This window comes from Rhea americana, unplaced genomic scaffold (genome assembly GCF_003343005.1).
Source record: "Rhea americana isolate MKP2758 unplaced genomic scaffold, rheAme1 scaffold_24, whole genome shotgun sequence".
Lineage (NCBI taxonomy): Eukaryota > Metazoa > Chordata > Aves > Rheiformes > Rheidae > Rhea > Rhea americana.
The window spans coordinates 1292701-1319147 of NW_028186357.1; the positions used below are offsets into that span (position 1 = coordinate 1292701).

The window sequence follows — 26447 nt, forward strand, 5'->3', positions numbered from 1 at the left end:
CTGCTAAGAAAAGCAGAATGGGACCATCAGTGARCACAAGTAATTAGGATCCATGTTTAGCAAAAGCCTTTAAAGATACTAATGCGAATTAAGCATCGCATCCGAACCAACTTTCAGTATGAGTTGGGCATCTGTATCTTTAAAATCTTTCTTTTACATGGCAGCTTTCAGCTGCTGCTTTTTGGCTGGTCCTAATTGTAAATRTATGTCATTGTTGCCTGAAGCTTAATAGCTGTAAATAAATAAATAAATAAAAATAAATAAATCTAACAGAAGTCTTCCACATTTAAAATGCCAAACAACTGAGAYTGAGATATCTCTTTTTGCCTTTTCCTTTGGGGCCTTTTGCAGGCTCAATCCAGCAAGGAACCTCCAAAATGAACAGGATTAAAGGCTYTTGCTCCTGTGAACCCTCAGTTGGAATCTCTACCTGCAAACCTAGACCTATCAGAAAGTCAATCAGTCCCCCAAAATCTATTGCAATATGCATCTGTAAGGCATCATATATTTGTGTATGTGGGTTAAGAGGGTAAAACGTGTAGCACGACAGGTGATTTGGTAGAACATCCCTGCAAACATTTCGTCTCTCTGTTCATGCCAACTCAGTCAGACTGACCYGCTTTATTATAATCTGTCACAAAGCAACACATCTCTTTGCCTTCTGTGCACTTAGTTTTCAAATAAATTAAAACTAATAGACCTCTTATTCACAGAACAAAAGTTATTGCTRAAGGAAGTAGAAGCAGACTCAGGCATGTTCAGTGTTCATAATTCCTGACAATTGCTGGATTCTGTGCTGGCCTGTCCCTTATAGACCTATTTGCTATGTTTGCTGACTCACAAATCCTTCCACGTGTCAGACTCAGAAGACTTTATTATAAATACGCTAATAATCTGAGCTGTCGCTACTGCTAGCTGCTAAGCTCCTGCTTGGGGTGCTGGTAATAATGAGTTCTTATATTCCTTTTTATTCCCGTGATGGAGAGCTAAATTGAATGGGTTTGTTATTGGACATCTGTCCATTAAGATTCCACAGCTGCTTATTCCCACCTTGCACTTTCTGGGGAAGGGATGGACAGCCTCAGCTATTTTGCTTGCAGACAGAAAAAGGCAGCTAGTGCTCTCGCCTTTGCCTGTATGAATTGTGTTATTCAGTAGAAACTCTTGTAGTTATTTATTCTGGAGGGCTTTTGTACTTAATACAGGGCCCAGGCAACACATACCTGTGAATCCACAGCATGTCAGGGGCAGAACAGTCATTTCATGGTGCCTTTTCACATGGGCAAAGAGAACRGGACTGTACAGCAGCCTTGTGTCCTGGAGAGAAACCATGACTTCAGGAAGGAGACTGCAACTGGAACTTGCACAGCYATAAACAGGAGAAAAGGAAGTCATGCTAAGTCTCTAGCAAAAGTTCATCAACAACTATTACATTGGCAAGGCTTTGTTTCCTACTCCTCAGCATTTGTCTGCGCCTTCCAACTCTTCAGCCTTGAGGCTGGCAGGGTAGAATAGTTYCCTCATTCATTTTTTTATTCTAATATGAAAGTCTTGTAGCTTAATTAATCTGAGTTAGGTTTGACATTGGCAAGAATCAAAAAATTRGAACCACCTCCCATCTCCTCACACTTCTCTTCAACACCTGAGTGTTGAACATTAAGCTACATTAAGCCTTTAGAGATCCCTTTCAGAACATGGGTCAAAATTCAACGACAACATGTTCAGCAGCTCCAAAGGGCTGTTTCTGCAGTACCTCTGCTTTCTTTGGGAACACATTGATCTTCATGTGTTAGCATGTAAAAACACCCCAACAACATTAAATATTTAAATTTSGGTAAATTACTCTTCTTTGGATTTATGCCAGGGAATATTTTTGATTTTTATACCTATTGTTCAATTGTGCATCTTAATTTAGAAGTAACAGGATCAATACAGGACTTATGGTTAGAAAGCCATATCCTGCAAACATTTGTTGTGTTGCACACTTGAGTTGGGGAGGAGGTATTCACTCATGATTTATTTCTGTGGGAGAGTCTACATGCCGCATCAGTCATTTCAYAGGCACTGCAACTTGTTCATTTGCAAGAAATAACTTTTGAGAGACTAGATTAGATAAAAGCAAATATCACAATAAAAAGAAAGAAATCATCCCATGGCACCCATAAGGACACTGCTGAAGTGACATCATTATTTCATACATATGCTTTCAAGCATATTCATAAAACATAATCATATAAGGGTAAGAACAAATGCTGTATATTCTGTTCTTTAAAGCTTGATCAAACAATGACAATATAAACCTTCAGGTCATCTTAATTAGYTTATATCATTTTCTTTTAGTATCAGCAATTCCCAAGATTGTTCTTTTCACTTWTGGCCACTCTAATCTAGTATTTCTGTTTAAAAATAAAATAAAATAAAATGAAATCTCTCTTTTCCTTAAATCAAGCAAGAGACAATCAAAGCCAGGTACRTCTGGAAGCTCACCAAGGAATGTCTTTTAGAGAACTGAAGTCTTTTTGGCTGAATTTTCCTTATTTCCTGTTTCAGCTGCTACAATCGAGGAAATCCCCCCCACCCATACAGCTGGTTCCCCTTTAAGCCAAAGGATGCAAGTGCAAATGTGTTGTTTCATAATTCTTGCCCACCACACCCATTTGTGTAAAATAACGGATGGACTCAGAGGGACCTGCTTCAGCAAACAGCCAGAAGGTCAACTGGGATAAATCAGGGAAGTTCAGAAGAGGTCCTCCAGTTTCTGCCAGCTAAAAAAATTGTGGTGAATGCTAGGAGGCAGCAATATGGTGAATTATGCAATCATGGAGCCACTGGTAACAACCTCTGTGACTCAGAGCAAACTAAGGATTTTTCTTCGAGGCAGGAAAAATACTAGCTGTGTAGGAATTCCTCCTACCTACAGAGACAAGGACACCAAAGTGAGTGGGTTGGTTAGAATAAATTTTTACATTCTACTTTGGGAGAGATAGATCTGAAGYGCACTCAGCATATGAAGAATAAAATATGATGAAAGACATTCTCCTACATGGTRGGCAAGCAAAGGAATTCCCTGAATCTCCTGCTCATCACAAAGCTCACCTGATGGACAGAGCTTCATGTAAACATGTTATTTACATAAGTAAACAAAAGGATAGAAAAGTTAAAGGAACATTAATGCCATCATATAGAGATATCCAAGATGGGACCAAAGAAACTGCTTCAGAGCCAAAAACATCACAGTCAAAGAAGGAACCAAATAAACTTCCATCCATGGAAGTTCATAGTACTCTTCTAGGCTGTGTTTAGTGGTGTGCATGCAGTTACTTCTGGAACTGAGGCTGGTAACCTCTGGCAGCGGAGTGGAGTGAWCAGATGAAGCAGTAACCTCTTCAGTCACTCCTGCAAGATTCAGAGCTAATCACCCAGGGCCCTAAAATTCTGGCATGGTGCAAATGCACTAAAGCTTTTCTGGCTCAGAGGCCTTCCAAAACAGGACAACACAAGACCAGCCATTACGGACCTCACCTCACCAAGATATTCTAAGTCTAAGAAGAACCACCAGACTGGGTGATTTCATTGCAAGGATCCTGCTGATCTGAGTAACTGGAAAACAACCCCCTGATATTCCYATCGACTCCAGGAGCAGCTGCATTTGCTCCGACCAAAGCTGGGAAACAAGGGGCTGCCAGCACGCAAAGGGTCCACATTAAAGCTGTTATAGGCCCATCTGCTCCAAAATCGTATCTGTGATGGAGAAAATAAGAAAGAAGGAAAGGAAGAAAGAAAAGCCCTTAAAGTGTGAGCCTGCAAAGGTTTTAGAACAGGTCATCTCTGGTTCATGACGGGTTGTTGTAGCAACCCTGTGTCTTTCTAAATGAAGGTAGATTGTGTGAAGCAACATACAAGTGGTGCCTAAGCTAGTTTGTGCTAACAGGCCAGGGTGGCAAAGGCATTGACTTAATTCTTCTCAATCCAGGCTTTTTGTATCTGATTTAGACAGTCTATTTCAGGTGGGAGTTTTCAACTCAGYGCATTATGGAGAGGTTTTCCAGAGAAAAAATTTCCTAAGACATTCCAAGGAACCTCTGTGAGTTTAGTGACAGAGGGTTAATAGTTAGATATTGGGTAACATGGCAGCAGGAACCAATAATCTGAATMTCCTCAGAATAACTGTCTGCCTGGCTGTTTGGTGAAATCAGGTCAAGGAAATGAAATGGATAAACTTAAAAAAAAATAAAAAATAAAAAGTTAATTTTCAGCCTAAACAGTTCTCCTATCCAGGTCACTGGATGGTCATCCAGAAAGCTGCACAAACTGGCATTGCTGCTACGACAAAAACACATGCTGAACACCCTCCATGGCCTTTGGCTAGTTACTTAATCTTTGTCCCATCAGAAGTGATGACAGTCCTTGTGGAGGGTGAAAGCCACAGCCCYTGTTCAGACCTCAGTACTAAATTTTATAAGAGTAGCAGGATGTACCTCTGGGATACAAGTGTTAAAGAAGCAAATTATGCTGGGAGTGAAAACTCTCGGTGTAAATGAGATTGGATTTTGACTCTATGTTCACAAAACAATCAGAAGGYGATATTTTCTCTGAAAATGCCAGAACTTGTTATAGTGCTGAGAACAGGAAAGAATCTACCTCCATTAGTCAAAAACATTGCAACATTCTCACTTAAAATGTTGGCACAGTGTTGCCATTGAGGAGAAGCTGCAAGTCTGAGTGCTAGAACTTCCCCTAATACTTGAGAAAATATTGCTCCTTTATCTGGATTGCAGAACGTGTTTTCTTCTATAAATTCAYGTGCATTTCTGTTCTGCTGCCACAGAGTTTACCCAATTTTGACTCAAAAGCCAAACAGGCTGTGTTGCTAACCCTCCAGCTACAACAAGCACAGCTCTTTTAACCCAGCACCGGTTTAATGCTAACCCTGGAATAGCAGCTTTTTAATAACCTCCTGGGTTCAGTGCGCTTTGTGTTGCTGCGAACTCTGGAAGGGCAGTTATTGTTCACATTATAGTGGGCACCGCATTAAACATCTGCTGTGTGAAATCTGCAAACTCTCCAGCTGAGCAAATTTCTCGGTGTTGGACTGGGACTGTGTTCAGTGCTGTGGCCATTTGCTCAGCTAAGGGAAAAAAAAAAAAAAAGAAAGAAAAAACCCCACCTCTCATGCAAGCCTTAACAAGGGACTCCAGTGCACACCAGCTGTCAGCATAGGAAAGGCGCTGTAATTGCAGTGATTAAAAGCTCGCAATGGCAACAGACATGCTGCTCCATTTAAGGTGGAGCGAAACTGTCTTTTAATAGTGAACACGGCTGCTCGGTAAAGCCTGATGAATTATCTCGGTCATCTCTGCCTTAGCGTTTTTAATTCTGCAAAGCTCACCTCTGAAAGCAGGTACCTACATAAACACTTCAACTATTGTCAGGGAACTGAAGCATAAAGTGAGCTGTTAACCTCCAAGCTGTACTATGGACTTGTCTGTGTTATAAAAAGATCCTGCACTAGGATATATTGCTAGAATAATGGCAATTTTGGTACCTCTTTGGTGAGGTTACCATGGGAAGGCTTTCATTTAATACTTCAAACTGTGCAGAAGCAATGGTCTGGGAAAGAGAAATTTCCACATGCATTTGATCAGACTTGGTAAAACCCGAGAAACACTGGCCCAGAATCTCAGTTGGTCGAAATTTGTGTCATCCAAAGCAACAGACTTACAGTGATTTGAACTGACTACACCAGTGGGCTTTTGCAAACGAATGGGCCTCTTTGTCCCTCAAAGAATTGGCCCTGTATGGACATGCAAAATACTTGAATCTTCTCTAGTTTTTCTGGAAAATYTTTTCACCTCTCTCACACATAAAGGAGACCTTGAAAAAAATGCACAGTGTTGTCCTCTACCTCTGAATGCTTTCTCTCCATGCACATTTCATGCTGGTTAAAAATAGCTTTAAACCCCAGGTTAAGTAAGCTTCTTATATTTGAAAAAAACCTGTTTCAAGTGGACAAAGAAGGCACAACTAAGACGCCATAAAAATGCCTTAGGTTTCAGTGACTGCAGATTGAAATATCATACTGGTATTATTTTGTGTGTCCAAGAGAGAACTTAATAATGTTGAAATGCTGATTATAAGGAGCAGAGCAAGCATAAACAAGGACATGTGTGAAAACAGGGTGTGTCCAGCTCCCCTTTCCACATTTTTCTCCCAAGATCAGACTAAATTCCTTTTTCAAGACTAACTGGAAGCTGTGTGAAAAAAATATTCACAGGTAAAAGGCTAAAATCTATTCTGCATATCTCAGCAATAAATTAGGAAAATATAGCAAACTAATAAGTAGTAGTAAATATAGTAAACTAATAAGGTAGACAAGATGGATTAAGATAGAACCTTTTTGTCTAAATCTGAGTTCCAGTGCGAATCTCCAGGGTAGAAGCAGGACAGGGAGCTGATGAAAGGGAGTCCTATAACCATTCTAAAATGACCCAATCCCACATCTGAATCAGTGTGCTTTGGSATGGGGCCCAGTCACCAAGCCCAAAATGGGAGAAAGTCTACTGGATCCACACCCCGACCACCTCCATTTAATTCTAGATACTACAGCTTGTGCAGGCCATTCTCCACCACTGGCCATGCACAAATCAAAGTCTAGAAAGGAGGAAAAAAGTTGGAAACAGCAGCCAAAATTACATCTACATTTTTCTAGTTTCTAATGTATGGAACAAACAGAAGTATTTCATGTTAGCAGATATGATCTTACAAATATAGATGTGCAGGAAATTGAAAGAGCAACACTTATATACAGACATGAGAATAAGGCAGAAATTCTTACTGGCAAAAGTAACAACCTATTCAATGCAGAAACTGGTCTCAAAGGACTGCGGAAGGGAACCACCGCCCAAAACAAGGGTTTTACAAGACTGATCTTCTAAATGACCTTCCAAGATACTGCTTCTTTTGAGGGATCTGTGTTAGCTAGTGGTACCAAAAAAACCTCTCCAACGGGATCCATAACTTAGTCAGTCAAGGCCTCAATGAGTATCCCAGTGCAATGGTCCAAACTGACATTCCCTCACCAAGCTGAAAGCAGAAGCTAACCCACAAGAAATTCACATGATCTGTTTCTGAGAAGAGTTACTCCTAGACCCCATTCCCAGCACCATGTGCACACGGCGTCATTGCAAATACAGTCACAACCCATAAGAGCAGGAAGTTAGCAAGAAAATAAGGTGAGTGGAAAAATTGTATAGGTACTTTCTACACAAAAACAGACGGGGATGCACTCTCCTACCAAACAAGCCTTCTGAGATTCATCTGATGCCTGTGCTTCCTTCTTGTGAGTCCTTTGGCCTCTTGGTCAGACCTTAACAGAGTTAAATGCTTTCAGGATAGTTGCAGTAGTTTTTCTTGTTCATTACAGGGAACTCAGCCAACATTATGAACACAGCCCTCAGGCTGGAGATCTGTGGCTGAAGACTTCACTTCATGACACCAGGTCATGATAACGTCACCCTTTTCTTCCCTGTTGGTGCCCAAGGAGCCACAATGTGAACAAGTCAGGAGACTGATCTGGCTTTAAAATCAGGTGATTTTTAAGCCAGATCAGTTTGCTGATCCACTTTGCAGTACAGCTATACAAATTCCTTTTACACAACAGAGAGGGAAGGAAGGACAAGGCAGGAACAAGTGGAAAAAGAAATGGAAAAAGTAAAACAGAAGGGCAAGAACACAGTAATCTGGCATTACTGCTGAATAAAGTCATTCAAGTCATGAAATCACAACRGAAATCACTTTATGTGACTTGTGTGGAATCAGATACTATTGATAAGAGAGAGATCCGGAAAGCTGTTGGTACAACCTCTGAAGACTTCACCTTGACAGAAATGTGGCACGTCTTAAGCCAAAATGGGCAAGTGCAGTCATTCTTTCTCAGCACAACAATGTTTAGAACATCTTTACATATATATATATATATATATATATACACACACACATATGTAAAAATATATATTATATATAAAAATTACATATATACACACACACACATATATAAAGCTCCTTCCTAAATTTCTTACATCCCAGATTGATGAAAAGATGTGCATTAACTCTGAAAACTGTCAGGCAGGGATTTCAGAGAGTTCCATGTTTTTTTTCTTCCTCTTCTTTCTCCTTAAGAGCTTAATCAGGAAGACCATTGAAATCTTGGAAAAGGACAGGTCTTCCATGTATATTCAATGCAACATGGGCTAAATTTGTCAGTTAGTAAGCACAGAGGGATTTCTGCTCCTGTTATGCAGCCTGAAAGTAGATAAGGAATTATGGCTAATTTAACAACATACCTGAGTAAACCAGAAGTTAGCAATGCAAAACTGTCAAGTCTGTAGATCTTTCYTGAATCCTTGGTAACACTTTCCAAGTGGGACTGCTAACATAGGAGAATCCTTTGAAGAAAAGGAACAAATGTGTGAATCACTTAAATGATCTCCCTTTAAACAAAGAACTGACTTACTCATCCACTCCAGGGGGGACAGGTACTAGTCACAAAGCTATGACTCTCCTGCCTCAGCCTGTGTTAGTGTCTTGTAGGACAATTTACTTATGGTGTCCAGGCAGGCTGGAAGTTGCTGAAGGGCAGTGAAGCTGCCAGTGCAATGTTTTACAGAGCCTGCAGCTGCAACTGAGAGATGTACCATATTGCTAAGAAAGAAGAACTGAAGGGAAAAAACCCTACTCCAGTATTCATTTATTTCAAAAGATAGACATATATTTGGCAGGATTATAAACCAGGATTATTACTGCTATATAAAATAGATGGGACATGCCTCTCTCCTACGGAAAAGCTTGCTCCCAGCATCAACGTAATTCCTCTAACTTAGTTAAAGACTGTTAAAGCCTTCAGCACAATTGCTGGTGACAAGCTGTACTCCTTACTTTAGCTAGTAAGTCCTCAGGATGCTACACGCTGCTGTAGGGATGCCCAGCCCGACTACAGGTGGTTAAGTAATATTGTACCAGCTCTGTATAACACAGATATGCCCACAAACAACTATTAAAACACATCACCTACTTGAGAGAACTAGAGAATTTAAGGACACCAGYACTCAGAGGGAAAAAGGCATAGGTAGCTACTGTAGAATTTTCATTCAAGGCCTGATTTTTGAGCTCTACACAAAAATTACCAGGCAAAACTGTGGCCTCCACTATGCAGAACGCAGGTTAGAGCATTATAATGATCTCACTGGCTTCAGAAAATTAATACACTCTAGGGGAAATAAGGGAATAGATTCCTGTACCTAAGACAAGAGGAAAGACTTCAGGAGACTTAAGTTTGTAGTTCCAACACCAACTTCCTAATTACCTACTGGCAAATCATTTTGGGTGTACTTGTGCTGAGCAGTGTGGTGCCACGCAAGGGGAGGTGGGGGTCCCCGCAGCAAGGAGCCCTGCCTGGGTTAATTAGCCCTCATGAGGGRAAAAAAARAAAAAAATAACTCAGCTATCACTGTACAGTAATTCTTCCCTAGGAGAAATTCTAGCTCCACTGAAGTTAGTTCCTGAACTCCCTTCTACTTCATTTGAAATATTTTTTTTTTCAGTTCCTTAATTTGATTTTCCTCTCTGTGTTTCACCTATTTAGACTGCAGCCACGTTGGGAAACACTACTGCCTTCCTGAATAAAAACCAAAAGACACCACTAATAGATTAAACAAAATTAGCAAATCCAAGGTGAAATTAACAGATGATGCAAGCCATGTTTCCAGTTGGTAGACTGATGCTTTCTTCAAAGCAGAACTGTAAATTCTCTCAGACTAAACAGTACCCAAGAACAGGATTGTATTAGAGCTGCATATCGTGCACAGTGGAAGGACTATGTTGGGGAACACACTTAAACAAACTTAAGAACCTCTGTGCAAGACTTAGCTTGCTAATCTAATATCTTAGAGGGTTTCTCTTCTCAGTGCTTTCAGTGGGAATTTCACCTATAAAAGCACATTGATTCTGGTCTTTAAGAGCTAATAAGACTGTGTAAATAGTACAGCAGGAAAAAAAAAGGGAATAAATTAAGGTGGCCAAAGAGACTGTAAGCAGTAAATTTAACACAGAAAACTGTAAACCGATTATCAAGAATTTCTTAGGAAAAAAATGTCTAATCCACCATAATTTAAAGTTTAAATTGCCAGCTTCCCTATTGATTCATAATGCATCTCACAGGGAGGCAAACATACTGACTGTTTTTCTCCATTAACATTTGCAAGGGTGGTAGAAACTTTTAAAATTTCATCTCAAAGTTCTCACGTATCTGCTGTTTTTACAAAGGAATTGTACTATAGTTACTCAGCCAAAGCTAATTTCCTACCTTRACTTTTACCTTTTACATTCAAATGCATGACTAAAAGCATGCCCAGGTATTAGCTAGCTCTAGAAGCTACTCAGTCAAGAAATCTAAATACCTTGTTGTTTGAGAAGCTGACACTGTCAGTTTATATACCCATTACTTTCAATGAGCACAGCTGACCAGAAAGCTGAGATTTATTTATTCCAGAAATTTATGAATAATTTCTAACAACAAATCCRTCTGAGAATTTTACAATTTGTCAGCAAACAAAAGAAGTGGCAGAATTTCTCAGATAAATTAGTTTTAATAAATTATTCACTGCRGCTTACTGCATAATGAACATGAGAACAATTCTGCACTGACAGACAGAACTAGGGTAATGATCTAATATGTATTTTTCATCTTTCATGTCTATAAACCAAAGACTAGAAACATCCATATGCCTATTCTACTTCACAGCCCTCACCACCAGCACAACCCAAAGCAGATGAAACATGCAGCGTACRATAAAACATTTACTGACATAACTTTGCAGCACAGATTTTTAATTTTTTTGAGCAGAATAGAAAAGGGATTCTTACAAATTTACAGRCAATCTACAATACAGCCTTTCCATTCTAAGCCTTTAAAAGACACTTCAGAGACTAGTGCATCCTCAGAGCATTCCTCCTAGCAGTCTTACCCCAGGGCCTGTTCAAAKTCAATCAATCTCTCTCTACCCTCATCCTCATCATTTCCTTTCAAGCAATTGCTGAAAATAGCCCCCATCTGCTTTAAAAATCAAACAGCAGCAGCTGGCGACCAGTCCTCTTCATAGAAGTCTGCGAGACTTAGGGATATTGTCCTGAGCAACTCAGTCAAAATTAATTATAACCTAGATGGAATTAATTAGCGGCTATCTTTATTTCATCTCCATTGTTGTGCAGACAATTGCTCAGCTCTTCCTCACATGACTTGGTAATTACAGTAAAATGAAACCACTTAAAATGAAGTGCCCTGAATGGGCTTCAATTCAGATTTGCAAGAGTGTGTCTGTGGAGGTGCTGGGGACAATATTGTTTGTTAAGTATATAGTAGATCTACACACATAAAAAAGCATTTGTCAGTTCCTGCTATCGCTCAGTTGTGGCACCAGAATAGCAAAGTTGCTGCAGAARAAGAAAACACTTCTGCAAAGTCAGGGGAGAACTGCCAACAGCTGGTCCGGTGGGACGAACACAGCCGGCAGCTTCGGGGCGTGCTTCGAAAGGCTGARATCCTTCCTGCGGCTGAGGGGCTGCTCTGGCTGTCCCGAAACGAAGCCACCAAGACAGCAAACAGAAAAGAAGCTTCTTTTATATCTAYCCAATGTACTAACACACACATGCTTAAAGGTGCGCATTTGTGTGTATATACGTGTGCTTTTAATGTGTGCGTACACACGTACGTACGCATACATTCACACAGATTTGATAGAAGTTTTTTTAATCTTCTGCTTTTCTCTGCGAGTGGTAGGTCACCRTCAGTTGCTGAACTATTTTGCATCCAGACATGAGAATGGCAACGTGCTGGTATGTTGCTATATTTATCATAGAATCAGTAAGGCTGGAAGGGACCTCTGGAGATCATCTAGTGATTTCTTAGGGTTAGAAAAAAATCCATTCTTATATTCAAAGGGGACTTTTTATTAAAAAAAAATAATTTTTTTAAAAAAGGAGGTAGGAGCAAATTTTCTCTGTTATGGAAAAATTTGGATAGAATTTGGTTATAACGTTCAGAAGATTTTAGATTCAGGAAAACTTCCTCTCGCAGCTGAAGGTCTAAGAAGCAAGAAACCTCCTGCAATCTGTCACATGTAAAGAATCAACACTTTTATCTTGCACTGGGGGAGTGAGTTCCCCTAAGCACTTTACTACCAATCCAGACCAAATGGTTCTAATCAGCATTTCCACAACGCAGGCATTTGCCTACAAGCAATGCAGAGAGTTCCCAGGCTGGCAGAAAACAGAGGGGGTTAAAAGAAAACAGCCTCATCAAGATGGAAAAGAGATGGTGGCAGTTTTCTCTCTGTTTTTTAACCAGTGCTCTGGTTACTAACATCTTTGATTGGATTAGTGGAGTTTGATTTTGTATTTTGAAACTATTAAAAAAAACTTTGAGAACAGAAAAAAAAACACTTAGAGAAAATAAATGCATCCAGTTGTAATCTATTGAACCGACTTCTCCCTATGAACATAGAAAAGGCAGATTGTTCTAAAATAGTAATGTCTTTTGCACATGGGCTTGCAATAAGCTAATACAAGATGACTCTCCCATTGGACACAACCACTTCGTGCTTCCAGGGGTAATAAATAAAATATCCCTTGTTGTAACTGGCAAATGCAGCCTTGTTCCTCCTGGGAATTAAGCTAAGCTGAGTCTGTAGCACAAAAGTGAAGGTGGAGCTGAATGCTTAATTTATTTGGTGCCTGCCACTAGGAAGACCCAGAGGTCTTGAGGACACTATTTCTAGACACTAGAATCGTATGAAATTATCATGAGGTTCAGATGCATAATACATGACAGGGCAGGGAGGGACAGGCMCAATCTGGCGCTTTTTACACCTAGAGGTGCACGACTCAATTTTTGCCTAACCAGTCACATGGCAACCTCAAGAGAAGAAAGGAAATAACAAAAAAATTCATTGTCTTCTTGACAGCAGCAAATCCAAGTGGTCAGCTTTCTCCTTTCTGAAAATCTCACTCAAAACAGATGAGCAATGCTCAGATAGTCAAAAATCAGCTAGTTTTCTGCCTGTTTTATAACGTCTTCAGTTACACGAGGCAAACATAAAACATTCAGAAAACATTTAAACTGAAAAAATTACATGATTCTCTTATGGTTGTGACAGTTACGCAGGAAAATCTTCCTTTAGCAGTAAATGAAAACAAAATGTGAAGATGCATTTTTAACTTAGACTTAACAATCCTGTGACAATATAACTTGGTTTTAAAAGATACAGATTTTTTCCTTTTTCCCCTCTGGATAATAATTATTATTTATTGCATTGCTTCCCTGAAATATTGTAATAAAATACTAAGRCAGCTGTAAGCAGTGAAAGGTCATCACTTACATTATGTTCAGTAGAGCAGGGGAAAACTTAATTAATCTGTAAAAATTAAATGTGTATTTTTAAAAATGACATCTTCTTATTAAAATTAAAATCTAAATCCAAACTGGCCAACAAAAGGTTGTCCGTAAATTAGCACAAGATCAGTGACTGATTTGAGTGAGCAATATCCTAAGTTCTCCAAATGCCAYTGTTTGATGGTATGTGCCTGTGACAAAACATTCTCATTTTAATCTTAATAAACTAAGAGACTATTTACAGTTTCCCTTGTACTAGAAGTAGGAGTTAAAAACCATGTGTCCCAACCAGCCAAACGATAACAATAATTTCCCACACTTAATTAAAAAATAGATGAGATCAGTTTATTTAAACTGGCACTCGAAGTAAGCAATTAAGTGCTTCACTAAATAGGACTGTGTTGTAAATCTGGCCTTTCATTACGTGTACAGTTCCCAGCACAATAGGTCTCTAGTACCAGACAGGAGCTTGCAGGCATTGTTTTAATAAAAATATGCTGTTTGAGAACACATTGTGATGTATCTCCACTGTCTCTGAGGGACTTACATTAATACAGCCTATTATCTGTCCTTATTACACAGCATTAAGTATGCAGTTAATTGGCAATCTGTAGTGGATTATGGAAACACTAGAGACAGATAGGGTTTGTCACTGTATTTTTCAGCAGCAGCTACTGCAATTTCCTAAGTTTGGGGTGCTGAATTTACAAGAATACATTTCTCTCTCCGGTAGGTCTTCTGAGCGAGAATTTCCATTTCCTTTCGACATCGCAGGCATTAGCTCAGGACGTAGCACAAAGCAGCTGTGAGATAACACAATATTGCCCCAGCAGACGCCTCTTTGTGATCAGACGCACAATAGGATGTGTGGGCTGAGCGCTCCCTCAAGAAATGAAAATGCAATCAGTCGACTTAGTTAATATTTTGCTCTGTGGGGAAAAACTCCATCAGCCTTTCTGGAGTTTSATTGATCCGTGGCGCTGTGTTAGCTGCTGCAGCCTAAGCATGGGAAAACCGCTGCGCGTCTCCTTCTCCCCTATGCTCCCAAGAAATTTGTTGGTGGGGGTTTGTTAACCTTTCGTAGCTTCCTCCTCCAGTGCCACTGATGAGATGCAGTTACAAAGTGCAAAGTAAAACCATTCCCAAGACTTCTGGGAGATACAGAGCCGACGTATCTGGAACTGTGTCACAGCAACACATTACTATCTTTGGGGCTTTGGGCCACCAGGAGGGAAAGCTCTCCTGTAAGATGAATCCAGAAAACATTTGGAGGAGGCCASGGGACTTTGGCAATACATCACAGACTAGGGTAGGGGTTTTGAACAACACACTACTCTCTCAGGAACCCATCTTTAAGACATTCAAATAAGATAATTGTGCACAAAGCCTGTCAATATAATCTTTTTCTTTAGGGGAACAGTAGGAAAATGTATGGAGAGCTTCTTCTGTTCCTGATTTTTTCAGCCGTTTTGAATCACGTGCTCCTGTTACGATGAGCAGTGTCTATGGAGCAAACAGAGGGGGAGACTAGAGAGAAAACTCACTGCTCTGTATCACACTTCAGGGCAAATTCACACAGCTCCTATTCCACAGCAGCAGTAAGAATCATTGTTCTTTAGACTACCTAAGTGGGTGTAGAAAAAAAGATCACTTTCAAATAATATTCACACTCTATAGCTGCTCTTCCTTCATGGCCTCAGGACTTCTACTTCCTCCCCCAACATAAATACAGAAGAAGGCTACTAAGACAAATAGATAAGAGTTATATCCTTCTTGTTTGTCTTGGTACAGAGTCTTGGTATACAGTTCTCTAACAGCGAAAAGTACACTCAGCAAGTATCAAAATTTTTGTAAAGGTTTACAAATGTATATTTGCATAAACTGCAGTACAGCAAAGTAACATAATACTCATGTGAACTGCATGCCCTGCTTTAGSCATTTTCACTTTATGTAACTTAAGATGTGCATCTGACTGTAAAATAAAACATCACCCTATTCTTTCAGCTAGATTTAAGCCTTCTACTGACCYTCCACCTCTTTGGCACTTGCCACTCTCATTTATTTTCAAATTGATGATCATGCACCCTTTACATTTCCATCAACAGACCCACACGCACCCAGTGAATCCCCAGATTGCTTTTGCCATGTGTTAGCATTAATAATAAATGAAACCATCTGATTGTTCCAAGTGACCTATTATCATGTCAGGGCAGAGATGAACCAGGGAGAAGATARGATTCATTTCTGAACCTCCAATTTCTGTATCAAGGTTCAACACCAAAACATCATCATCAACATAAATCTTTTCCTCTCAAGAGATCTATTTCTTTTGAGAGGTGAACAGAACAGTCTCATGGCCTGTAAAGCAGACTCAACCATGCTCAGGGCTTTATAAGCATAAACTGTCATGTTCTCCTTCAATATGTGACATTTCTCAGGGCTTTCTTGACATTTAAGTACCATCCAGGCATTTAATAATAATCAGAAGGAGAAAGAAAATGGAAAAAGGAAAGACATATTAGCATGAAGGATTAAGGGAAATGAATATGTATAGGGAAAAAAAAAGAATAAAATGCCAAGATACAAAGGGATGCCACAGAGTAGAGTAGGAGGGACTGTGTTCATTAAGCACTAATATAATGGGTTTAAATAAAATGGAATAAAATCCAATTTAAATGCTTGAATAAAAAGACTTGAATGATCAGCTAGGGAATAGAATGGGTTTCTACCTCTGAGAGGTCAGATCATTGGTTGACCGACAACAGCTGCAGATGGTCTGACAGCAGAAGCCTGCAAAAATAAAAAATTACAGGGTTAGATCAAGTCTAGTGGTTCTTTTAAACCCCATTCTTTGCTTCCACTCCTATTCTTCCAGCATAAGAGTTATCTCCTAACACAGACAAAGAGAAYTTAGCACATTTTTCATACCAGGGTTGGAATCTTATTAATTTTTACCTTGTCTCAAATTATGTTAGCTTCTATGTGTGTGATCCTAAGACAGTATTACACAATTTTACAACAATAATTAATACTTCAGCTACCAGAGAATATATTCTCCCACTGAGAAAAAGCAAACAAACAAATGAATGACAGCTCCTAAATTTATTCCATGTCATGAGAAAAGCTTTACTGAAGATCGCACTACAGAGCTTATTATCAGCCTCCTATCACTATAGGGTTCCCTGCTTTCAAGATTATTTAAAGATGACTAACTCCATGTCACATGCGTTTCCTCTAAACCTGCCCTAGGCTACATGAAAAGCAAGAAACTTTAACTATTTGAGGGAATTTTCAAACAGTGGCACAAGCAAAATTTAGTTCAACCAAATACTTCCTTAGGATGCAATATCACATCAAGTCGCACCACAAGAAATGAAACAAACCCAAACTTGTAAAAATCATTTCTCTTCTTATGCCCTGGTATATAAAAGCATGGAACTGTTTGTCAAGTGATGGCAATTTAGAGAAGCAAATGGTAATATCTGAAAAGTTAAAAATGCAATGCACAGTAACATGTTACACTATGTTCAGTTAGCAAACTTTGYGTCTATTTTCCATCTTCTCACTTTAGTCAAAGCATAAATTCACTGCTTTTATAAATTTACAGAAGGCAAGAGCTTTCCTAAGTCATACCAAATCCACAGGATCAGTACTTTTTCAAGCAAATGACTCACTTTTTTTAAACCCCTAGATCATAACAGTAGTGCAGAGAAAACAAGTGCGTTTATATTGTTTCTGCTTGGCTGCCCAACTACAAATTGTACTGCTATGACTTCATTCTCACCGAGGGACTCGCTGCTCCAGCAGCCTGATCATCATGTTTCAGTCATGACCAAATGGAAAACCTGTGCATGGTTATTTAGCACAACCACTGAACCGCTTTTGCGTTGTGCCTGATATCGATTCACTCTTAATCGTGCTTGGCTTTCAATGATGCTCATAGGCAATTTCATCCTACCATGAGGCACATTAGGTATTGCTTAGTTAGGGACAAAGCGTTCTTTGTTTAGGATCCAAAGATTAGCCTCTAAGACAAGTTACAGATGTGATCTCTCTGCACAGGTTAAAATGGTGTGTATTTTCATCAAAACACTTATTGCTGCATTCTGTCTTGATGGGAATATCTAACTCACACTTAGATGYTCCACCCCAAAAGAAGGGTTGGAAACTCCAGCATTCCCATTAAACACTTGCAGCAGCTGTTCACTAATTTAAGGAACAGACAGACGATCTGTCACACTATCCTGTCCCAAATGTATTTCAGATTAGGATGTCATTATACAATGACACCTTTCTATATGGCCTCATAACGTCTTTTACTCTCCAACACTAGCAGAAATTATGAGGAACTCCGTGGTAAGCAAAAAAGGAACATTTCATCTGCAATCTTCATGAGCTGCACATTTGGAGGTACCTATGAACCAGAAAGATGCAGGTATCTGGGTAATTCTCTTCTGCAAGAAAATGGAGCCTAGACCCTCTCCACAACTTTCTAAGGAGTTTGTTTTCTAAGGCTTCTTTGATTCAACATCCCTGAGTAAAAACAACCTCTTTATCAAYTTAGAATGGTGGTAAATATTTGAACCACAGACTATTGGTGGCCCTCTATCTCCTTTTTGCACAGAAACATTAATAGCRCAAGAAAACACTACAAAGATTATTGCAGAGCAGCTGTGGATTATTTGCTACCCATCCTCTCAGACTTGCCATATCAGATTGACAGTATATGGCTAATCAGTGATTAGTTTATCAAAAAGACAGTCTTTGGAATCCATTACTGAAAATAGGTCGACTGAGGGGAGAAAAAGGGACGAGAGTCCATTTCAAACAATAAAGAGCATTCAGTACTAACCCATCTATGAACTTAACATATAAATACGCTGGCTAGATCTTCTTTGTTTGGTTATTGCCCTATACGGCAATGCAGTGTAAATTGGGGGCTGCTGGGTCAGTTTGTAAGTACATAACAGCTGGGCATATGAATGCTTTTCCTGGAGCTACGTACGCACYGGCCTTTTTGCGTACGAAAAAGCTGACTGAAGCCTGTGGCAAGTTTGAAGCGACGATCTTCTCATGCATTCCTCRCCCACGTTCCAAAAAAACTGCCTGACGTTTCTGGTTTCAGGTCTGCAGGTTTTCCTGCAAGACAATTGTTTTGCTTGTCCACCACACTGCTATGGGAAGGGGACAGCAACTCTTTCCCGCCCAAGATGATAAGAGAGGAGGAAACAGCATCAAAAAAATCAGACCTGTTGCCATGGAAACCAGAACAAGGGTTTTGGAGGGCAAACTAGATGTATTTATAAATCCTGGGAAAATCCTTTCCACTTACAACAATACTTTACGTGGAAAATTCTTTATTTTGAGGAGTCAGATACCTACAAGCTCAACAAATGCTGCAGYGTAAAGAAGCACGTAATTATTTTCTGTAATACATGATCTCATCAGACTCAGACGTACTTGTGTTTGAGAGAGAGAGGCATAAAGACAGTAGTAGCCATAGAAACAGCCTGTTCTTCCTGAGTGGCATGAAGTACCAYGTAACAGGCAGTTTCGGTGGTGGCCTCACACTCATGCCAAGAAGGGCTGCACAGCCACTTTTGCACGGGAGAGGGTTTCTGCTACACCTCAAGCTACTGGAGTCAGCGCGTCTCACGTTGTGTAGCTGCACCGCTCCGCAGGTACACTACTTCCGAATGGAGGAGCGAAAGGAAGGGGGGCTCCTTGCATCGAATAAGAATAAAAGGTGGCTCCAGGGTAACCTGCAAGGACAATGCTCTTTTTTCCCCATTTTCTTACAATGCATATCAGAAAAGCACTTAAGCAAAACCAGGGCCCTCGTGCCCTGCACTCTTCAAATACTTGCATGGGCAATCTCTCATAGCAAGCTTGCAGTGTGACTWGAAGAGATGGAGAGAAGAGGTACAAGAGAAGAACTAGCATGCCTGAGGCCATACAGCAAGTTCTCCCATCTGAGTTCTCCCATCTCTTATTTCAATGCCTTATTTTACTTCCCTGGAGGCCCACAACCTCCAGCAGACAGAGTTTCACTGCTTCACCTTCCTTCCCCCCAACCTTTGCATCTTCTCATCTTGCACTGGGCAGGTGCCAGCCCAACCTGAAGCCTGGGCAGAATATGTTGGTTTTGGATTCTGATCAGTGACATACCTCCTGTTTAATGTTGGAAATCACCACTTCAGGCTGCAACTTGATCCCTGTCTGGGGAAGTGCATGCTCTGAGTCAGCTCTGGGAGCAGGTGACTTGCACCGCACTCTTTCAAAGGTATCACAACACTTTGTTGTAATTCTGATCTCAGTGGTACATTAGCCAGTACAAAACCACACGTTATGCTTCTTGCTTGTGTAATACATAATAGGGCCCAAGCTGTAAAAAGCCAGTCTGACCTTCAGGACTGCTCTTTATACTGCAGAGAATGGCTGTGTTTACAGTTTAAGATCATTTGTTTAATGATGGTTTCACTCAAATAGAGCAGGTCAGCATAACTTGAAAACAGGAAATAAAGAGACAGAATAAAGAGACAGCTGGTATTTTTTGCTCTGGAAAGCATCTGTGAGAAACAGATCCACACTGGTTTTGTGAAGGTCCTGGACTACCCACATATGGAATAAAAAGAGAAGGTGGAAGCAATTTACTGTCCCACCTTCCTCCCAGGGCCTATGCTGCCCCAGTAAAGACAGCTGGACCACACAGAAAGCTGACCCAGATGCAGTCTTTCATAGCCCAGGGCTTTGAAATAAGCTATAACCTATTTCCAGTTGGGGGAACCTGGCAATGCTGAAGACCAGAGGAACACGACTGTGTACTGAAGCAACAAGGACAGCAACCTCTGTGAAAGGGATGAGGCAGGAACTGCTTCAGCTCTCTTGCTCTCATCTGGTATTTTATCTTTTAACAAATACTCTTGGAGCAGAGATCACAGAGCTGAGCAATCAGCTACAGCCGGGTACTCCAATAATCTGCCCTGGTTTGGTAAGTATTGCTCTGCGTGATAATCTCATCCCATCTAGGGCACTTCTTTGCYCAGTGAAAGGTAAGCCAAGGATGTAGGGCTCTGTTGCACTATGCTTGGAAATACACACTCCACCCAAATCTGGGCAGAAATATGGGAAGCATTCAAAAGATCAGGTACATTGGAGAAAAATCTACATTGCACTGAAAGAAAATTAAGAGGTAAAATCAAGCCCACATGGTAGGAATGAGGCTAGTGGTACGGGAAAAAAGCTGCAAATAACGTGAAATGTGTGCAATATTAATTGCACAAACACTCTAAAATGGCAAGATTTATTTAATGGCTCTCAGAATCTCACAAGCCCTGATCAGGTTTCCATCACTTTTTTTCAAAACGTAAGAGTTCATCACACAGCAGATGACAAAACACTGGTTTCTTGTTACATGTGGGTGTAAACACTCTACAGTGCCAAGAAACACAGCTGTCCTGCTGAAAAAGACTTCCTTCACTAGTAACTACAAATCTAAGATGTTTGTAAGGGTTTTTCTCCCACTGTCKGAAGAAAGAGAGAGCGTCTGTGTGTATAACAGAGGTGAACAGGGGTGAAAATCAGTTCAAGAACGTTACAAGAGTTCTCCCATGTCCTACTCAAACACTTTTCATTTGCTGGATATAATGCTCTAAAATTGTTTTATTTCCTTGCTGTATCTCCACCTTATTRTCTCCTCTTGCATTAACACTTCCAGGGTTTTGGACCAGTAGACCAAACAGTCCGTGCATGAGACCACTCACGATCACACATCATGTGCATGAAACTATATTCATATCCAGTTCCAAAAATCTGAGCCACCGTGCTACTATGCGTAGCGTACCCTGTACTGCAGCAGATGAAATGCTTGCTCTGTTCTGAGGAAATCAGACCTTCTGTTTCCATCAAGAGCAAACAGTTACTCTGCTTTTCATCTTGAAGTAAATGGAAACAGCTGAAGTTATGAATTGTAAGATTCTGTAAGAAACTTCCTCATCAGAGCAAAAACGCTCAACAAACTCTAGAGGGAAAAAAAAAAAAAAACTATTTATACTCAGGCAGAGACAGTCCTCCCATTTGACTCCTTTTAACAATTACATTTGTAGATGCTTGCTCTACTCTACAGTATTTTTATTAAACACTGATTATAAATCTTTGTAAACAATATGAAAGAGTGAGCTAATGTAGTGAGTAATCTGGTGTATTTCATTCAAACTAGGCTTAGGCTAAGCAGAAAAAAAAAAAAAAAACCCAGAAGCGGTTGCTTATGGTTTCTAAGCATCATAGATTGCATATTTCATGRAAAAGGTTCCCCTGTTAAGGATGATTTGCCTTGTTAAATTTACTCCAGTTTATACAAAGACTATAGCAGATGGTTTCTTAAASTATAAGATCTCATACTCCAACCTGGGTCACAGGCCTGGTTATGAAATAAGTTATAAATACTACTACTATGTTAAAAGTGTATTAACATGGCCAAAGTAAGTATTAAAAACTGGGAATTGGGAAATGCCAGAGGTCAGAGTGGCTTACCAGCTAGTCTTGTTGCTGGATGGACCTCGGGAACTTGAAGACATTTGCCTTCAGAAAACTTCGAAAGAGAAGCATCAAGCTATTGTGTTTCTCATATTTATACAACTGAGAAATGTCAATGTCAATGGACATGCACCACTACAGCTGAGTTGTCTTTTTTCCTCCACCTTTCCTGTTTTATTTTTTTCCTTATTTTAAAAAATACGATTTTAATCTGTATCTTTAGGATTTATAGCTATGGCACTTAGATGTCTATKTTTCCAAGCACACCCTCACTTCATCCCTTTATAAGACCCACTCCTACCCCACAGACTCCTGAGAACAGACTCTCTAGTGCTACTCTAGTGACTTAGAAGGAGAGAGGCAGGGCACGTGTTCAATCAGAAAAAGATCAGACTGCACGGAGCTGTAATTGTGGCTTAACATTACTTCTGTCCTTTCTGTGGGACCTTGCCATGCACAGGCTAGACAGTGTAAGGGAAATGGCTTGCATYCTTTATCATACATCGGTATCACTAACGCCTGTACTGAAATACTTCCTTCCAAACATAAGGCTGTGAAAACGGTTATAGTGRAGTATAAGCCCATCAATTTGTACACAAAAATCCTGTAAGCATCAGTCTGGATTTTCTACGGAGCTATTTGGTCATACTTGCTGAGTTACAAATAACAATGTATAGCACTTTTCTAGTGTTTGTGCTGCGCAAACTGTTAGCCCTCTCAAAATCCTAGAGAACAAGACAAAGAGCTAAAATTACTCGCTCAAGTCAAAACATGCTGCATACAATCACATCTACTGCAATTCTRCTAATTTTCTATTAGATCAAACAACCAGAAACACAGTCAGTGTTGACCGATGATACAAGTTAGATTTACACCAGACTAATGAAAAAAGCCTGCCTATCTCATACGATTTTTATTCATAGAGAGTCCATAGAGAACTTGGTGAGAAAGCCCCCTTCTACCCCCCTCCCCCCCCAAAAAAAAGCTTTGTGGTTCCTCCCACAGAGGACATCTGCAAGGTATCCTGCCAGATTCTCTCTGCTAAGCAAACAGGCTGTAAGACACGAGGTGTTCATCTCATCTGAGACACATTTTCTGAGATCACAGAATCAYAGAATCAGTAAGGTTGGCAGGGACCTCTGGAGATCATCTAGTCCAACCTCCCTGCTCAGCAGGGTCACCTAGAGCATGTTAGMCAGGGTTAGATACTGCATATTGCCATTTTCACTCACAATCAGAATCACCTCTACAGTGCACCCTTTTCTTTCCTTCCCTTTATAAAAGGGAGTTGGCTACTAACAGGCAGAGGTTTCTGTAAAGAGAAGAAGAGCCTTTTGCAAAGGCTCTTGCAAAACCCAGAACTTCCTTTATGACAACCTAAGGATGCAGTTCTGGTTACAGTGAGACTTTTTTTAGCCATATATGGCAATCTCACAAAAACAGAAGACAAATCAGGTAAGTAACTGCAAGACTGGGGCTGTCACGAAGCAAAAAAGACTAGAGGAGCCAATTAAATGCAGAAYTGAACAATACATTTATAAAGAGCATCAGTGGAAAGGTTCGGACTACCTTTTATAGTCAAAGAAGTTTTGTGTTGACCTCATGCTACAAGATGATCAGTAGGCTGAGCCTATAGCTAGTTTCATCAAATGAAATTTTTGCAGAATTTAATTTACAGAGACTGTAGGTGGTTGGTAAAGGTGCAAATRTATAACCAAAATAGCAAATACAGAGCTAAACAGCATTAGAAAGAGGCACAATGACTGTTGTGTTTACTCAACCCCAAAACATGAGCAAGGTTCATTTATAATTTAACTCCMCTGCCTTTAAGAGATCAGGTTTGACTTCTTTTGCAAGTGCCAAAGTTCTACAATATAATTTAACTAATATACTGAGTAATAACTGAGAAGTTAAAAGCACCACATGCATTTCTTTCATGTGATTTAAAACACTGCTCCTTCTGACTAAGAGATTTGAAGATGTAGCCCAATGCTCTGTTTGGAAACAAAGTCCTCTGAACAGATACCTTGTTGGAAAGTGCCACTGATGGGATATCACCATTCGTGGGAGCTAATAGGCTTTTTGGAACAGAAATCACCTGTATCTCTGTCTGCATAGTCTGTGCCACAGTGAGGTCCCATTCTCAGTCAATCTTTTGTAACAAAAAAATTACAATGAAATACSTTACCCTGGTGGAAAGCGTATTGTATCAAAGGCAAATAAGAATAGTTCTCTGTATCACCGCCACCAGGGAGTAACTATCTCTRCATATGCATACAAGAGCGATGAGGAAGTGAGGATCTCACTTCTGACTCAATAGGAAAAAAAAATCATTTTAAAGAAAATAAAAGACAATCTAGGTAAAATAAACCCAGCTGATATACACAAACAGGCTGCTAAACACATCATTTACATTACAAGTTAAGATGTTTACTTTCACAACAGAGAATTTCCTTAAATTGAAAAGCAGAACTGCTGATATCAGAATTACCTGGAATTAAGGCCATTTAGGTTTTCTGTAGTTTTGGTAAATGAGTAAAACCACAACCACTTAATTAYGTGAAAATCTAAAGTATACTTTTTAATAAAGGGTTGGGGTTTTTTTTTTCCTGACTCTGCAAACAAATACACATTTATCACTAGTTCACAATGCTAGCCACAAATGTTTCCAGAACTTTTGTTATTTCTACTTGCTTCCTCTTTCTCTTATACCAGCATATCCTTGAACGTCCTTAAAAGGCTTCTTAATGCATTCTCTCTTTCTTACTGGTGGAAGCAAAGTGACTTGAGAGACCTAATTAGTTCAACTAGAGCATCTGAAAATACACTTGAGGAAGTGACTAGTCATTTAAAGAGTGTTGCAAACTATTACCCTCATGGACCAGGTTTCTAGCTTGACGGTACGTGCYCTTGGTAGAAAAAGGCTATGGAAGGGTGTTACCCTATGACCTGGAAATTCCTCCACAGCGGGTGAATRATATATGCAATCTAGCGTTAGTATCTCATGGCTTTAAGATTACGTCTATGCTGCAGACTACAGTCTAGCGCTGCAGGTAGGTTACCAAAATCCACCCAGCAGTAGCAGCAGGCCGCTCAGTTTAGACTCWGATGCTGGGAAAACAAGCCCAGAGTCTGTAGGGTCACCTCCGTTGCAGGGAAGAGATGAACGAAAGAGGGCAATGCATCGTGCGTCGTCATTGCAGAAGCTGCTGCGTGGAGCCACGGAAAGCCGGATCCCCCTCAGCTGCTTTCGACTGATTCTGAGCTAAACAGTAAGACAAGACAGGTCACGAAGTCACCGTGTCTTTGTGGAGACATTGGTGCTGTCCGTCGTACCGTAAGGAACAGAATCTCTAGTCCTGTATTTCCAGGCTGAGAAAGTATCTCAGAGAAAGAGCTACGACAACTTAAAGTGCAACCTGAAGGGAAAAAAAAGCCAGCTGCACACTGAAACCAAACCATCACCACAGACTTTCACTAGGAAAGYGCTTCCATAGCCTGGGGAGGGAGTGTTACCAGGAACGGAGTTTTGTCCTCATTGCCCATATTATGTTTACAGAGTTCATGYAGAAGAAATGAAAATAATTTCCGCCAGGAGTTTTTACTTCTATGCACATAYAGTCTATGAACCCAGAAATCTAAAGTCTATGAACCCAGARATCTAAAYACACTTTCAACACTCAGTTATAGGTTTTGCACCTATCTTTCTTAACATACTATGCCATCTCGTGGATGAACTGGTCTCAAACAGTTTCTAGATTAACCGCCGAATTTGAGCTCACATCAACTTCCCATTCATTCAGTCAGGTTTTACCTGTTACGTCCTGACCCTGCTGAGACCAGCTGGCAACCTTACGTGATTCTAGTGAGGAAGATAGCAGACCAAACCCAGGATCCGCTCACTCGCACACGACCTTCACCCAATCTGCAATTCGAGGAATCCTGAGCAACGTGTTTCCAATTCTCAGCTGGCAACAACAAAAATATTCTGTAAAGCTTGAGTAGGACGGGGATTTAAGAAAACAGAGTATTTGGAGAACTTTATTTTATCAGGATTTTTGCTTGGGGTACCAGAAGAAAGCAAGCGGGAACCCCGCCCCGTAACCCCGGTTCGTCTCTCAGCCCCCGTGCCCCAGCCGCGGGACGGCCGCTGCTGTGCCAGCCGTGGCACGGAAATTTAGCGCTTGCAATGGGCGTTTTATTTTGTATTTCCACTCACGATGGAAACCTCGCTTCGGCCTCGCACCGCTCCCGCTCCCGGCAATCTCTGCCAGCCGTTTCCCTCGCCGCCCTGCTGGCCCTGCGCGTGCAAACGCCCACGTGCGTACGCAGACACAAACGCTCTCCTCACCCCCAAAAAGGGGAAAAAAAGGGGAAAAAGGAAAGAGGCGGTTTCCAGCGCAGCGCAGCGCAGCGCAGCGCGACGCCTCGGCCACGGGGCCGCGCGGCGGCGCCGTCTCCCTGCGCG

At 40.6% G+C, this 26447-nt stretch overlaps 1 long non-coding RNA gene across 1 annotated transcript; it reads right to left on the minus strand.

Moving 5' to 3' along the window:
• Positions 1-8343: 8343 nt before the first annotated feature.
• Positions 8344-26416, minus strand: LOC146595033 (uncharacterized). Its single transcript, XR_014896033.1, has 3 exons — positions 26199-26416; positions 16174-16234; positions 8344-8444 (listed from the first exon to the last, which is right to left on the minus strand). It is a non-coding gene; the product is annotated as an uncharacterized LOC146595033 (long non-coding RNA).
• Between the last annotated feature and the right edge of the window lie 31 nt (positions 26417-26447).